The sequence below is a fragment of the Gouania willdenowi genome, chromosome 22 (genome assembly GCF_900634775.1).
Source record: "Gouania willdenowi chromosome 22, fGouWil2.1, whole genome shotgun sequence".
NCBI lineage: Eukaryota > Metazoa > Chordata > Actinopteri > Blenniiformes > Gobiesocidae > Gouania > Gouania willdenowi.
Window position 1 is genome coordinate 2086056 of NC_041065.1, and position 6247 is coordinate 2092302.

Consider the following 6247-nt stretch of genomic DNA (forward strand, 5'->3'; position numbering starts at 1 on the left):
TGTTTCTTTAATGAAAAGTATAGAAACTTGAATTCTGACCTGGTCTTGTACGGTGCTGAATAATAAACAGGCGTTACATGTTAATACTTTTATTCGTCACAATTAACAAAAAGTTATAAAGGCAATAGAAACCTTACCGTGTGTTGTGTTTGCCTGTGATGACAATTGATGAAAAAGATGATCAATAATCACAGATTTATTTACAGTCAGGCATAAACATTAAAAAAGGACTTACGTGTGCTGCGACCACAGTTGACATACACACTGAGAGAATGTGAAAAGGTCATATATTAGTCACTCAAAAGGCCTTAGAGGAGTTTTGTGGAAATGACGTGTCCATGGGTTTTGACTGTAGACTTACTGATGCCAGCTGCGAGCAGGACAACTTCCATGGAAGTTCGGGGGCCGCCCATGTTTAGAACACAGATAGGTTCACTTGTTCATCAGTGACCTTGAAATAAATTGTAATATGTTTATTTGAATGTCTATTTTAAGAACTATATTCAATTAGTGCAGTGGTTCTCAAACTTTCCACAGTCACGTTCCCCTTCAGACATTTATGCTGAACTCATGAACCCCCTAGTCCTGCACACTGAGAAACATAGTAACATAATGTCATATTCAATGTAGTCCTATAGATAGATTTGTCCCTGAATTTTATCTGTCATATTAAAGAATAACATATAATAAAAAATGAATAATAATCTGTTAACACATAATTATTCAGTATTATCAGATGTATTTAAATAATTAGTCGACTGGCATTTTCAGTGACAAACAATCTCTTTTTTTGTTGGAAAAATACATTTACCAAACAGTAGTGAAGTGAACACATATCAATTATACAACATATTAATCAGCCCGAAACTGTGAAATACAACTTAAAAGGTGAGGCTGAAGTTGAGAGGATGAACAGAACTCTGTAATGTTTGGAGACATTTCACAGAGTCTACGTGTTAAATCTTTCTCCACTCAAAGTCCATGTTCTGAATTCTGTTTTAATGTTTGTCAAAGCTGAAAATCCACTTTCACACAAGTACGTGGTAGCAGAGGGCCTCAAAATCTTGACAACACATTTGGCTAGCAGCGCAAAGTTATGTCGTTCTCGTCATATTTGTGCTTTTTTTTAATAAGATAGTTTCTCTGTCACCACTAGAGGGCAGTCTAACAGAGGACAATGTGTAATATGTGGCAATGCATGGAGGCTCCTCCTCCTGACTACTGCTTTATTTATATTCTAGTTTCTAATGTTGTCACGCTATTTTTAATTTTTCATGTTACATGTTTTATGATTAGTTAGTAGTTAATGCGTGGCTAGTAAATAAGGAACATGATGATTTCCTATTAAATGTAATGAAAATGAAACAATTGCATAAATGAAGAAAAATAAAGAGTTGCATGTTGAAACTTAAACATTTCCTACCTTTTTAAATTACTTTTAGTCTGCCTTCATTAATTTCCCCTTTAATAAAGTGAAAGTGTGAACATTTATTATTTATGAAGTGTGTATCACTCACTGGTAGCCCTTCGTATTATTCTCTACATTTTTGATAGCTCACAGTTTCAGAAAGGTTGGTGACCACTGAACTAGAAGCTCAAAAAGCCGTTTTCACAAGATTCCAAAAGAGTTTCAAACTGAGCGTCTACCTGCCAACCAGAAAGTGGTTCACTTCCAAAAATATAACAAGCGTTGCAGACCGAGTAGAGTCTGATTGGAAATTTAATGACAGAAATTTCACAAAGGTTTTTAAAGTGTGCTCGTCATTATCTGGTAGAAATAGTTATTTTTCTTTTCCTCTCTTACTTTGTTATTGTAAATCAGATGATAAGTTCCAGAAAGGTTTGATAAATGGACTTGATTTATAATGTGCCTAAATTAAAACATTATCAAAGCGCTTTTTAATATCATCACAATCAGCCATTGACGAATGGAACAGGCACTAATCTACCTTTGGGAGACGCAGTTCAGTATCTCGCCAAAGGCCATTGCAAAGTTCTAGACTTGGGATCAAACCCCAATCATTTTGATCTAAAGATGACCTCAATGTGGTAAACAAAGGTCTTTATCATCAGGTCATCCTAACAACTTAAAACCCAGGGTCTATTACACTGTAGATGTGTGTGTGTGTGCCAAAATATTTGTGTTTATGTTGAAATGTCCTGCATTTTATCAACAATAATTTCCATAGATTGTAGGCTCTGGCTTAGGGGGTTTCCTTCTAATTGAAAGGTTGACAGTTCAATCCCAGTCTATTAATGTGCCCATGTGTCCTTGAGCAATACTTTAAACTCCAAGTTGCTCTGTGTTGCTCAGTCCCCATAGATGTACAAATGAGTGAATGCAAACAGTGTAGAACGCTTAGAAACTAGATGTGTTCTATATAAATGAAGTCCATTTACTCCAACTGAAAAAAGTGGAAGTGGGCTTTTAGAGGTTCTACCCTGTCTGCTCCATCAAACAAAACCCCCCAAAAACAGCCCCTAATTAATATTTTCATCTTTGTTCTTCCCTTTTACATGTAAGCTGCATTCACTTAAATCATGACAATAATGCCACTATATCACTTCATTTACATTAACATTGATTCAAATAATGTGCTACCACACAAAAGTTTAGATTTGAATACACAGTTTACATTATATTATATTGATTCTGAGAGTAATATAAATAAAAAAAATGGATGAGCTCACCTGTCTTTCACCTATGCTCCTTCAACGTGTAGTGAACACTGATTAGGAATGAAGCAAGTTGGAAACAGGGTGGAGCAAAACAAATCACCTAAGAAAAATGAAGATGAACTATTAACCACACCCATGATGCTCAACGTGTTTTGTAAGATTCCATTCAATTCAAATTGTTTCATTGTTTAGAATACACAATGTGTTCTGTTGCTCAGTACCTGAAGGAATAGGAATGTGCAAGGGACAGCTCGAGACAGGACAACGAGACTCCCCCAACCCTAAAAAGGAGCAAGTGGGTCGAAAAATAGATAAAGGGATGGATAATTACAGGAAACAATTGATTTGCAGTTATTAGAAGTATCATTGGTGAACCTTGAATACACAGTTATTTATTGTGCTTGGAATTCCTTTGAGAATCGTAAAAACTTTTCACCTCAAGGCTGAAAGGCTTCACCTTAAAACTGGGTTTTCTTCATTCTAAAGTATTTCTGATAAAAAAAAAGGGAACTTTTTTTTATTTGTAAATTATTCACTGGAAGCTTCTCTGGTGGCGTGTGCAGTGGTTGTTTTCATTATTATTATTATTATTATTATTGTATGAAGCCAACATTACTGTAGCTCTGCACATCATTGTTGTCTTGTTAAAGTGTTTTTATACAAAGACTTCAAAACAATCTGAAATTAGTGATGACTCAAGTAAATCACCTTTATTATGCATTATAACAATCTGCTCTTGAAACATCATATAAACCTTCCTGAAGTCTCTAAATGATTGAAACATTGAAAAACATCTCCTAGAAATAAAATTACAGAACATTAAATAATCATTTAATATACATGTAACCGGTCGAGTCTCTGCGTTGTGTTTGAATGAGTTTTATTCTGACAGCTGACAGCAGCGGTAACACACACACAAATCCTCCGTCAGTTTTCCCCCATAAACATGCCCCTATACAAAATAAATAACATGAACATGTGTTATAATACATACGAAGCACCATAGAACAGGTTTATTTCAGCCAACTAACTTGGAAACATAACTAATAAATATATTTTTATCTGGACAGCAAAGCTGCTTACCTCTCACATGGAGATCAGTAACAAAAGGGAAGAGGTAAAAGTGCGGGAAAACAAGATGCAGGCGGAAGTGCAACATTAAAAACTGAACGTGGGCATACACACATAAATTAAGGTTCCACATACTGATTTGGAGATCCCAAGGTGGTGAGGTGGTCAGCCATGGAGGCTGCACGCTGCCTGGGAGCTGAGTCCCATTCTTCCAAGGAGGAGAGAAGAGAGGAGACATCATCCTCAGACATTGAGCCTACGATAGCAGCAGAGTGAGAAGGACCCCCCAGAGATTGTGGCTGGCACGTAAGTCGGAAGACATCTTGCACGCATCCATCACTGACATCACATACCTGGTCCAGCAGCTCAGAGTAAGGTTCACACAGCAGCCGCTGCCTCAAAGGCTTCACAAATGGATCTCTGCTGAGGGCGTCTGCCACCACATTTAGCCTGCCGGGAATGTGTTTGACCTCGAAGGAATATGGGGCCAGCTTAGAGACCCACCGCTGCTCACACGCATCAAGTCTTGGTTTGGTCAAGATGTATGTGAGAGGGTTGTTGTCGGACCAGACAGTGAAACGGTGACCCTTTAGCCAGTGGCTAAATTTATCGCAAACCGCCCACTTCAGAGCCAAGAACTCCAGCCTGTGGGCGGGATAGTTGGTTTGACTGCGGCTGAGCGTTTTGCTTGCAAAGGCGGTGGGTCTTGCCTTCTCCTCACCGGCAGGCACTTGAGACAGTACCGCACCCAGACCATCAAGCGAAGCATCGGTGGAAAGAATGAAGGGCTTATCAAAGTCTGGGTGTGCCAACACCACACTGTTGAGGAGCGCATTTTTCAGATCTCCAAATGCTTTCTCACAGGCGGGAGTCCGATCCTGAGGAGTCAGTTCTCGGAAGGTGCCGGCTCTTCTCCGACTAAATGAGCCTTTAGTCCTCCTCTTCTGTCCTGCAGTCAAGGCGTAGAGTGGCTTGATAGTAGAGCACCATCCCAAGGAAAGATTTTATCCTCCGCTGAGATGGGGTGCGACCGTCATCATTCATGAGGTCTTCCTTCATGAAAGCTGAGATGGTTTTTACTTTGTCCTCATCAACCGAAACACCACTACTGTCCACCACATGACCAAGAAACCTTACAGACTTCCGCAGGAAGTAGCATTTCTTCTGCGCCAACTTCAAGTTGTTAGCTCTGAGACGTGAGAAGACGACCCCTAGCCGTTTCAGGGCTTCCTCCTCAGATGGAGCAAAGACGAGTAGGTCATCTAGATAACAGAGGAGGCTGGAGAAGTTCAAGTCACCAAAAACACTGATCATCATCCGCATGAATGAAGCAGGACTGTTGCAAAGGCCCTGAGGAAGTCTGTTGTACTCGTACAGGCCCAAGGGTGTCGTGAAGGCCGTGTACCGCCTGTCAGACTCATGGAGGGGGATGTTGTAGAACCCTGATGTGAGATCCATGGTACTGAAAAAGGCGTTACCACCAAGGGCAGCAAGACAGTCGGCTTGGTGAGGTAATGGGTGGGCATCCTTGGTGGTCTTGGCATTAAGCCAGTGAAAATCAGTACATATCCTCAATTCTCCTGATTTCTTCCAGACGAGAACCAGCGGTGAAGCATATTCACTGACTGACTTACTGATGATGCCTTTCAACTCCATCTCAGACAGCACCTCTCTCAGTTTGTGATAGTGTGCTGGAGGGACACGGCAATATGGCAGCCTGAAGGGGCGATCGTCAGTGAGGTGGATTCGGTGGACAAACTCCTTCGCCTCCCCGCAGTCCAGCTTGTCTTTGGAGAAGATATCTTGGTAAGATAACACAAGTTCAGCCAACCGCTGTTTCCATTCATCAGACACTTCACAGCCTTCAAGGTTGATGTCTGCTAACCCACAGTCCTTAAGCCGTTGAAATGGGGTAGAAGCGTCATCGGTGTTGTGAATAGTTTCAGTTAACTGGCCGGTCTGTGGTCTACCCACACCCTGGAAGAGTGGGAGGTCCTCCACCGCCACACAAGGAAACACATCTGCCACTTTAGCATTGCGACGCATTGTCACTGGTCTCAGTGTTGGGTTGAGGATCTTCATTGGGACCCAGCCATCACCCCACATGGGTGCCACAACCCGTCCAACAATGATGTCTTTAGGGGCTGAACGGGAAGAGGTGGGTTCCACAATGATAGCGCTCCCAGGTGACACAGGAGCACTACCGGGTAGCTTTCCCCACACCAGATACTCCCCCTGAGGATCAAGAATGATTGCCTGCCGGAGCCTGACTGTGCCAACTTTGTCAGGTAATTCAGGACCAGACCAACGAGTAATGCAGCTGAGTAACTGAAGGAACTGCTCACAGTCGGTTTGAGGTGTTGGAGTGGATGAGCTCCCAGTACTTCTCATCAGACTTCATTCTCTGAATCATAGGCCTTATGACATTGCTTCCAATGATAAGCTCATCTCTCTGCCCTGGGACGAGAAAAGTAGGTACAATGAATTTGGACCCATA

General features: G+C 41.3%; 1 long non-coding RNA gene across 1 annotated transcript; it reads right to left on the minus strand.

Annotated features, from left to right (window-relative positions):
- Positions 1-138: 138 nt before the first annotated feature.
- LOC114455956 (uncharacterized) lies at positions 139-2722 on the minus strand. Its single transcript, XR_003672776.1, has 4 exons — positions 2692-2722; positions 362-451; positions 236-264; positions 139-153 (listed from the first exon to the last, which is right to left on the minus strand). It is a non-coding gene; the product is annotated as an uncharacterized LOC114455956 (long non-coding RNA).
- Between the last annotated feature and the right edge of the window lie 3525 nt (positions 2723-6247).